General features: G+C 36.3%; 1 long non-coding RNA gene across 1 annotated transcript; it reads left to right on the top strand.

Annotated features, from left to right (window-relative positions):
* The first annotated feature begins 4,818 nt into the window (after positions 1-4,818).
* Positions 4,819-9,974, top strand: LOC135746394 (uncharacterized). The gene is made up of 4 exons (XR_010531537.2): positions 4,819-4,880; positions 5,673-5,719; positions 7,180-7,226; positions 9,844-9,974. It is a non-coding gene; the product is annotated as an uncharacterized lncRNA (long non-coding RNA).
* The last annotated feature ends 922 nt before the right edge of the window (positions 9,975-10,896 follow it).

Raw genomic sequence — 10,896 nt, 5'->3', positions numbered from 1 at the left:
ACAGACACGCGGCGGGGGTTTATTTTCACCGGAGGAACAGATAAACGCTTAGCAACTCCCATAAAGCTAGCATGATGCATTACCAGTACTACGACACTATGACAAATACTACCGGTAAGTTACTTATCTGAACTAACGTCATGCTCACTGACAATAGATATAAAGAAAACGTAGATTTTTTTACTCGGTGCTATTTAATGAAAGTAAAAAAATGTGTTGTTATTGTGCACTGCTGCTCGTAGACTAGCTCCAGTATTCATTGCTGCGTTGCTAAATAATAACAGCTCACCAGGACACTTCACCAACTCTCCACTCATTCTCCTCAGACCATGCATTTAATTGGCTTTGACGGCCATCAGTTCTTGGCAATTCCTCATTTGGTCTCTCACGCCTGGCAGGTTCGAAATTATATGGCTGTGGGCCATCATACATGTTTTCTCTTGCAACATCTTCCTCATCCCTGTCAGTTGCCATATTTCTAATACAAGGCTGAGGCAACCTGTCATCCACTTCTCCCCAACGTGACGTCACCGCCGAATTGCGTTAAAAAAACCGTTAATAGTAAAAACGTAAAAAAAACCTTCTTTAAGAACATTTTTGAGATATTTTAAAAATGACATACATATCTTGAGTGATCTATGTACACATTAATCGACAGTGATGGTTAACCTGCAACACGCCCTTTAAAAGTTACTTTCTTAGTAACTAATTACTTTTGATATACAGTAACTGGTAGAGTAATTCAGTTACTTTTAAAAGAAGTAACTAGTAACTTTAACTAATTACTAATTTTCAGTAACTTGCCCAACACTGTCCACTTGTGATCCGATCGACGAAAACGCATGTTAATGCCAAGTGTAAACAGCCTCTATGAGGAAAAAGTTGTAAACTTTCGCACATTTACTGATGCAAAGATAGAGGAGCATTCCATTGGCCTGCACATCATCATACATATGGATGAGGTTCCTCTGACATTTGACCTGCATCTCACTTGTACGGTCAACAGAAAAGGCGATTCAGTCACGCTAAAAATGCACTTCACCTGTGTTCTGAGCTGCACGGCATCGGGAGAAAAGCTTCCACCGATGGTGATTTTTAAACGCACGACGATGCCAAAACAAAAATTCCCGAGAGGAATTGTTGTGAAAGTCAACTAGAAAGGATGGATGAAGGAACGTCTAATGCATGAATGGCATACGGAGTGTTACGGCTGGCGACCGGGAGGATACTTTCACAAGAGCAAGGCATTGCTCGTTTTGGACAGCATGAGGGCCCACATAACAGATTCGGTGAAACAAGCCATTAGGCCGATTAATAGGCAGGTGCATCTGCGGGCACCTAAGCATTGTTGTAGAACTCGTGACGCTGCCTCTTGCTGCAAGCAGATCGCTCCCGTGTGTGTGCAGCCATGCCTTGTTCACAAACAGCTTTAGTAAACGATGGTGGGATCGCGCGAATTAAGCAGCCAGTACAACAGCGCGAGGAACTTATGTCTTGCGGTGCACTGTTCGTGCAAAGATTAGGCTCATTTCATGTGATTAATGAGTGATGATGATCTTTGTTTGCGTGACAGAGAGAGCAGAGCCGCCCGCGCACGCTTTCTGTCTTTAAACTGTCTCCCTGCTTTTATTACTCAAAACAAAACTGACTCGATGGCGAAAGGTCGGAAGACCAAATCATATCCACCGAGGAAATGTTTTTCGTGTTGTTACAGTAACACTTTGTTTACAGTTTTGCGTTGCTCAGCCTGTGTTAGCATACAACGCGTCCGATACGCGAACTGACTGCTTTGAACCGATTTGTTTGAATGAATGGTTGAAACAACAGATCTGTCCCAACACTAAATTCACAAGACGTCACTGTCAGCACAATCAGTTACTTATAGCGCCTCAGAAATGAGAATGTAAATGTGTTTAGAAAGATTTGCCCTAAATAACAGTCTCAACTAAAAAAACATAGACATTTACTATGTTAACTTTATGATGAATAAATAATTTATTAGGTCTACCAAATAAGGATTTTATCCTACAAAGCAATAAAAGCCATGGTAAAAACTGATCAAAAATGATGACAGCAGAGTGTCAGGTAATATCTGTGTCTGATAAATGCATGGTGCAGAGGAGGTCATTTTTTTAATACTTTGACTCAAATAGTGACATTTTTACATTTAAAATATCTGCTAATGATGAGAACATTTTGATTATTATGTACAGATAGAAAATCGGCCAAACATATCGGCCATCGGCTGCCCTGATTTCTAAATATCGGCATCGGCCAGAGAAAAAGCCATATCGGTCGACCTCTAATCACAGTTCATATGTTTGTGGAAAGATAAGCTATTAGAGTAAAAATATTGCGTTAGGCTGCTTCATGAGTTAAAAAGAAAATAGATTTTACAATTCCTGCAAATGATGAAGTTCATGTTCTCATGATTTATTTTTAAAATGTTTTGAAATGTGCTGTGTACAGAGACGCATTGATTTTTTTCTCTTTCGCGCAGGTTATGTTTTGAAAGACGATGTCCTGTAGCTCAGGCACGGCCCCACTTTTCAACACGCCCACCTAAAACAATTTTTTTTAAAAACTACTTTTACTATATTCTAATTTTGTCAAGAATTATAAAAAATTGTCAATAAGCTTAATTTCTGCTAAAATAGTCTACATGTTCAGTTTTAAAATCATTTTAAAAAGCTGGTTATATTTTGATCTTTCTGTGCAAGTTGAGCAGACAATGAGGTTTGGGTTTGTTCCAATCAGAGCTCTTGAGCAGAGAACGCATTTCTGAATAGCCTATTAGAAATATTTTAATTAGAAATATTAAAAAAATATATTATAATTGATTTTTGTTAGGTCGGACAATGATTACCAAATTTCCCTCTCGTATTGCTCCTCATAACCACTGAAAACAGTCGAACCAAAAGTCAAATTATTATGGACGGAAGTTAAAAGTGGTGGGTACAAAATGACTCATGACGAAATGTCACCGAAATCGGCGCCTATGAAAACACCCCCCCCCTCTGTTTTTTTTCACAAATCGCACCCTGGGTAAAAGCAACCATACAAATGACCATTTTGTGGTTTCTCAAATATTTCCCAATGTGTTGATAATACACGTCCTCTCTGCAAACAACCATCAAATTGCATCTGAAGCTAATTTAAGTTTGAAGTTTTTCTTTAAGATGATATGAAAATCATCCTGCCTACTCATTCACATAAAACAATATATTGATTTAGAAATTGTAAGACACTTTTTGTTTAGAGGGGCCGTATGCGAGAAGGATTGATTGACAGCTAGCAAACAAAGGCTCTCATAATGAGCTGCATAATGAGGCAGGAGGGAACTACAGTAAAGAATGTGAAAACAAATGTATAAATTTTTTTTAAGAAGTTAACAATATAATCAAAATAGAAATGAAGGTCAGTAGGACATTTTCAGTTTATTTGGAAACAAACCCTATTCAAAAACTTAACTTGTATAAGAAACTGATAAACAACAGAGCTGTAAACTTCATGTGGCTCATGTTACCATATAACTTTATGTCCAAAAAGTGTAAATATGTTTTTCCACTTCATAGTTTTGTACTAATGAGAGGGATGCAGACCTGTAAGAGAGTTATGAACAGCTGTTAGCATATATTGTCCACAGAAATACCCTTACATACATAACTGATGGGTAAATGATAGCACTACATTCAGATAAACTATCATGTACATAAACTAAATTAGTATCTCAGATAAACATCTGCAGTGATTAGTTATATAAAAAGCTGTTTTCAGATGACTGTTTTCAGATGCCCATCCCCTTATCGTCTAGCTTCCCTTTATAACGCGTTTCTGTAAGCGCGTATGAACTTTAAAAACACATTGCATATGGCGTCCATGTGCGCGAGCACGCTCATAAAAACGGTGTCGCGTGTAAAGCGCAATGTATGGAATGTGTTGCATGTAAACAATCATATTACAGCAGATCCCGCAGTGCAGCATTACTCAAAGTTGCCATGAAGGATACGAAAGTGAATAACGGTGTCTAACACTGTACAGCCCCAGGTAGCCAGTGCATTCGGGCCAGATCCGGCTGAGTGTCGGCACACACGGCTGTGTTCTGGCTGCGGCTTACCAGCATTAAGCCAGCACTGGCCCAGCAAAAGTTGCCAGATTCGGCTAGGCTGTGGATATGCGGATTTGGTCCGATTTTGGCTGACAAATGGCATATTTTCCACATATTGGCTTTCACATTTCACGTTTGTTGTAATAAAAAATATATTAATTTAACAATTGATATGCATATAATTGTTTCTATTTAATGTTTTGATAATTGTTTTTAGTTTTCCTGATTAATGGTAGCCTATGTCAATAAGTGAAAAGTAGTGTGAGGAAAAGTTAAGCTCAGAAATTGTTCCCTAATAAAATAAGGGAAGGGGAGAAGCATATTTTAATGTTATTCGAATATGTTTGTAGAGGCATAAAGTGCCATTAGCCTATTGAATGTAAGTGTCTGGGCTATTAAGTTTATACTGAAATATTTTCTATGTATGTAATATTTCAACAAACACATAATTTATTAATTAATGGTCAAATACTAAATTGAGATTTTATAAAAAAATTTAATAAGCTGTAAAGCTTGTCAATTTGTTTACTTTATTACAACTACAATTTTCAGCCCTTTTCCAGAATTTGAACTAATTTGATCATAAGGATTGATCTATTTATAATTTATCGATTACAATTTTTAGACAATTAAAGCTGGTTAAAGGAACTTTTATTTTGGAAAAAGAACTGCTGCTGTTTCAAGACATACGCACTAGCTGCGACATCTAGTGACGACATTTACCGGGCTTTAACGGTTGTTGCTGCATGAAGTCTGCTGCAATTTCTCTGAGGTAAGACTTTTTGGAAGTTATTTAACATAATTTTAATGCATAAAATATTTATACTCTGCACATATTAGATAAATGTAAACTTCATTTAAAAGAAGGACAAACTGGTGTGACTGAAATAGTATACGTAATTTTTTAAATGACCACAATCCCACTTCAACAAATGTGTAAATTAGCATTTGAATTTATTATTAAAATACTGAAGTATTTCTAGATAAATTTGAGTTGAAAAATCGATTTTTATAATTTATCTGACAAGGAGAATTCGGACATAAGAAATGAACTCTGCTCAGTTTAATGAACTTACTTAAACAGTAATATTTCGTTTAGCAAAAAATAATAATAATATTTCGCAACTCATAAAACTGGCCTGAGGATTTGCCTCAGCAGTCTATGCAGCAGGCGGGAGTAACTGAGGGATAGTGAAGCGATTGTGCTAAACTCTCGTAGCCACCTCAGCCAGTTCCGCTATTATACAGTTGACTGAGGTAATTTTTTTTTACCAATGGATAACTTTGTCTGGTACTGAAAACGTTTACATTTCACAGAACAGAGAGCATTGCAGCTACAGGACACAGCTGGTAGTTAAACTTCTTTACTTAAAGTGCACCTGCAGTAAAACTATTTCCACCTCACTGTTGCACAACTTTATAACCGATTTCATCTATTGAAAGATACTTTGTAGAAAATGATTGAACCTTAATTATGTAATTATTACTCAACACTATGTATCTATGATGTGTCTGTCTGTTATACAACTTAACAACTTATTGTGATTGTTTTTGTCACATTTAGATTTCTCAAGATCATCAGTTTGGACAGAATTCATTTGAAGAATTAATGTAAGTAAAAGTACAGTATTGGACGGGGCATGGATATTTCTTGGGAATCAGTTTTGTTGCATTGTTAATCTCAGGACTGTCTGAGGGGTCAATTGGGGCCAGAAGTATGATAGGGATTCGTTTAGGGCTACAAATATATATTACAAATAACAAGTCTTTAAAAAGTCTTTACATTAAGTAGTCTAAACTAAACTTTGATATATAAACGTTGTTATGTAAACTATAATAACAAGATATTTTATTAGATCACAATTCCAGTTTATGGATTTGGCATTTGCAGTCATTTTGAAATATAAATATAATGGTAGAGAAAACACTATTATCTGTGGATGTGTGTGATTAAGAGTAAGGAAAACATACTTTTTTATATAATTGAAAATCTCAATACATCCCTTAAAAACCAAATTGAGTTCTCTTTTGCTGCATCTTGCAAATATTAAAATTTTAAATAGGCAAGGCTTAAAAAGGTATAAAAATAATAATGAACTTTCTCGATAATACAACACTGGCACAATTGGGCATGTAACCGTTTTTTTTACCTTAGTGGTGTGCTCTTATTCTAGTTCTTATGTTTCTAGTAGCTATGTTTACATGCAACCAATTAATCAGTTTGTAATGTATTGATGGCTCAATCGTATTAAAAAGCCGTCATGTAAAAACCTTAATCAATACGATTGAGGTAGATTGGATGCAAATTTGAATCGTATTGAAAGGGGTGGTGTAGTCCAATCTGTGATCTGATCAGCAGGAGAAAAGTATGCATGTAAATACGTGAATCGAAGTATTTTGTCGGTTGCAAAAATACATTGTGCATGTGCGCAGAAAATTTGTGCTCAAGTTCACGTCTTATATTTACCTCTTATTCGCTTTGGGGTGGCATTGCCAAGTCCTCTTTTTTTTCGTTCAGATTTGGGCTACTGTTTAAACTGTCTTCGCGAGTTGTTTTTTCTGCGGGTCAGATATGAAAGGATTTTGTTCATTAGTTATTGGTATTTGGGCTGTGATAAGTCATTGGGATGCTTTTGGGCTAATTTTGAATGTCCATGGGGATGGTTTTGATATGTGAAGCTGACAACCCTGGCTGTGCGCTTGCACAGATGTTCGGTTTATATAAAATGTACATGTAAACAAACATTTTGAGGAGCAAACATTTAAACATGTTTAGGGTGCATGTAAACTGTATTGTTGTAACCTTTCATCGGATTAAATTCAGTCTGATTGACAAAATTTTGTGCATGTAAACATAGCCCTTGTGATGACAGTTTGTTCGAGGATAAGAAAACCGCCATCTAGGGTTTCAGAACGAAGCAAGAGCCATCAATATTATATATGTATTGTATGTTTATGTATATATACATTAGCAAGAAAATGTAATGGTTTTCTGAATAAATATACATAAATAACGTAATGTGTCTAAAAATTATAAAACAAGAAATTCAGATCTTTCATGTGTTTTTCAGAGCACTAGCAGGTTTCATTAAAGGCTGGAACAGAACAGACAGAAAAGGTACAGTATACTTTCTTTCCATGTCCGCCTTGCCCACGCACACATCCGTACCGCTTTTAAAAGTATATATTATTTACAGGACATTCACAAATTTAGAAAAGATGAAGAAAAGTAGCGGCTCCACCACTGCATTGAATATACTGTTCTGTATGAGTGTGCAACTCAGCGTTCCCACAACGCGCACGCTTGACATCTGTTCCTCAGACATGAGGGCTCGCGAAGCACGCACACAATGCGCAGTCAACACATGCGTGATCACTAAACGAAGTTTTCTTTCTTGTTTAAGTGAACATAAACAGCTAGATGTGTCAGTATCAGTATATTAAAGCAGTGCAGTCTTAAAGCTGTTTTGGGTCTTAAAGTGACAGTAGCCTGCTGCTTTCTGTGTCAGAAATGTTCTTTCCACCCAAAAATGAAAATCACTCACTATTCTTAACTGAACAACTTTTGCAGCTGCACATTTAATTCATACAGTGAGGACTGTGCAGTGTTTTGTGTGTATTTATTGCTAATGTTAAATCATAGATTCTAATAACTCATATTTTTACATTTAATACAGATGCCTGAAAAGTAAAACAAGATGAGTATAGTGTTATGATAAAAAAAAAAAAAGATTTGGTTGCTTGTCAGTAGCATTGTTGTAGTGACAGTCAAAATACATCGGCCTAGGGCTGGGCAATATGGCAAAAATCCATATTGAATGATAATGATATATATATCGATGTAAGTTGTTAATGCTTCCAGCTTTAAAACCAGTGGCGGCTGGTGACTTCTTTTTCTGAGGGCGCACGATGCGAAGTTCGTCACAACATGTATGTAGCCCGTCATGTGTGTGGTACGTAATTTCAAAATATGTGTTCTGCACTTTGAGAGATCGTATGTGCATCACGTGTCCTGCCAAAATAAGTGTCTGTTGCAGACGCGTCAAAGGGTTTATGATAAAAGAGACGCTCGCGTTTGCCAGATACTCGCATTATCTCATGCGTAATCAGAGTTTAATGTTAAGGGAGTGTCTTTTGGAACATGAGCGTCTCTTTTATCATAAACGGTTTTGATGCGTGTGCAGCAGGCACTTATTTTGACAAAACACGTGATGCACACATGATCTCTCAACACGCAGGACACATATTTTGGAAAAGGAAACCACACACATGATACTCCGAACACTTATTTTGAATTCGCGCCCCTCGGATGAGGAGTCACGAGCCGCCACTGTTTAAAACAGTATGCCAACAATGACTGAAGCCGCAAAAATAAGAGGGTTCATTATATTTTAATCTGCGCCTCGTCAGTTTTTTAGCTAGCCAAACCACTTCCATATAAAGGAATTTGTGCTACCTTTTTGTCCACAATTTATCATCTGTGGATATTCGTTGCCACTTCCACTAATTTTTGTTTAGTTTTTTTGTTGTTGTGTCGAGTTGGCAAAGTAGGAAATGGACTTTGTACTACTCATGTGTATTACATATAGGCCAATGTATTTTGGCTGTCACTACAACAATGCTACTGAAAAGCAACCAAATTTTTAATATTTCCTCTTAATCATAATACTATACTCATCTTGTTTTACTTTTCAGGCATCTGTATTAAATGTAAATATATTAGTTATGAAATTGTCTGTCAACATGATTTTAACATGAACCTTAGCAATAAATACAAATAAAACACTGCACAGTCCTCACTGTGGATTAAATGTGCAGCTGCGAAATTTATTCAGTTAATAGTAGTGAGGGGTTTTCATTTTTTTTGTGTAATGAAGATTGAACACTCAAGACAGCTTTGAACACCCAAGACAGCTTTAAGACGGCACTGCTTCAATATACTGATAAACATACAGCTGTTTATGTTCACTTAAACAAGAAAGAAAACTTAGTGAGCCCTCGTGTCTGAGAACAATATACAAGCTATACATGCTGGTAAACAGGCACGTCACCTTGTGGAAACGCACAGTCGCACACTCATACAGTACAGTATATTCACTGCAGTGGTGGATCTGCTAATTTTCTGTTATGTTTTCAGTTGATAAGATGTGCTTTTTGATTACTGAAATTTAATTTAACCAGAATCCAGAATAAAACGAAAAACACGGAATTTGAGAAAAAATTAAACTGAATCTGGGGAAAAAACAATAGGGCCATAGCTGTGCTAAAACCTGACTCCAATTGGCTTTTTTGAGGTCATTCAATTAAGGGTTCACATTTTTTCACAAGCACTAAGATGTTTTTTGGTAGTTCTCAATAAAGACATGAAAGATCAGAATGTTTTTGTGTAATTATTTTTAGACACATTATGTTTATCAATGCCCTTGACTTAGATAAAGTTTAGATCGCATTTTATGACAAATTTGTTCAGAAAACTGTGAAATGCACATACTTTTTCTTGCCACTGTATATAAAGCCATTACAATGTTAATCTATGAAGCTATAAATCTTCCACCCTAAAGTACCTGTCATTGTTTTTGAAGCAGAATAGCTTGTAGGTAACATTTAACCCTGGAGAACCCACGGGTCAAATGTGGCCAATGTTAATTGATTCTAAGAGAAGGGTTCTTGGGTTCTCCAGGGTTTAACTAACATGCTTGCATTTACCTAATTAAATAATTTTGTTTCTTTTCAAGAATCTGTCAGAAGAAATTCAACTACTGTTCGTGCACCAGATGGTGAAGTAGAAAAGTTCGTAAAAACTTCTGCAGCTTACATCTGACAGAGATGCAAAAAGAATAAGAGAGCGGGCCTGAAAACAAGCAAATTCAAGGTATTTCAATTGTTGTTAAAGGGATAGTTCAATAGATATTCTTTCATCATTTACTCATCCTCATGTTGTTCTAAATCTGCATGATTTTTTCTGATGAACACAAATTAAGATGTTTTGCGTAATGATGGTAAAAACACAGCACATTGTAACCATTGACTTCCATAGTAGGAAAAAGTATTTTGAAAGTATTGTGATATATGATGAAGAAAATATTTTGATAAATGATGGTTAGCACACAGTTGACGGTACCCATTAAATTCCATCATATTTTTTTATTCCTTCTATGGAAGTCAATGGTTACAAACTGCTGTGTGTTTACCATCATTCCTCAAAATATCTTCTTTTGTGTTCATCAGAAAAAATTCATACAGGTTTAAAGGTAGGGTAACACATTTTGAAAAATGCTAACGGTAGCCGCCTAGTAATGAAATCACGATCCCACCCTTAAGTCAAATCGCCATCCAAAGTCACGCCTCTTTCAAAACACATGAACATGCACAGATCAGACGGTCACATCGCATGTCTCATTCACCAGTGAGAAAACTTTGCAGTACAAAGTGAATAACACTTCCAAAATAACCAACATAAACAACTGGTTTATATCAGAATTAGTTTAAGCACACGTTCGGTTGTGTAGACGTAGTAACTATATCGTTATGCTAATCCGTAAACGAACACGAATTTCATAAGCAACACAATGTTTCATCAAAGTAGAATATCTCACAGATGATATAAATTCTACAAATACATTTAAACAACTTAACACAGTGATTGCTATCAGGATGTGAGGAGACTTTTAGAGGCTGTTTACACTTGGCATTAACATGCGTTTTCGTCAATCTGATCACAAGTGGACGACATTAATGCCAGGTGTAAACGGTGTTCAAAACGTTTTGAGCTCGTCCACTTTCAACCC

This window comes from Paramisgurnus dabryanus, chromosome 9, assembly GCF_030506205.2.
Source record: "Paramisgurnus dabryanus chromosome 9, PD_genome_1.1, whole genome shotgun sequence".
NCBI classification, from domain to species: Eukaryota; Metazoa; Chordata; class Actinopteri; order Cypriniformes; family Cobitidae; genus Paramisgurnus; species Paramisgurnus dabryanus.
This window is presented reverse-complemented; position numbering and strand designations above follow the sequence as displayed.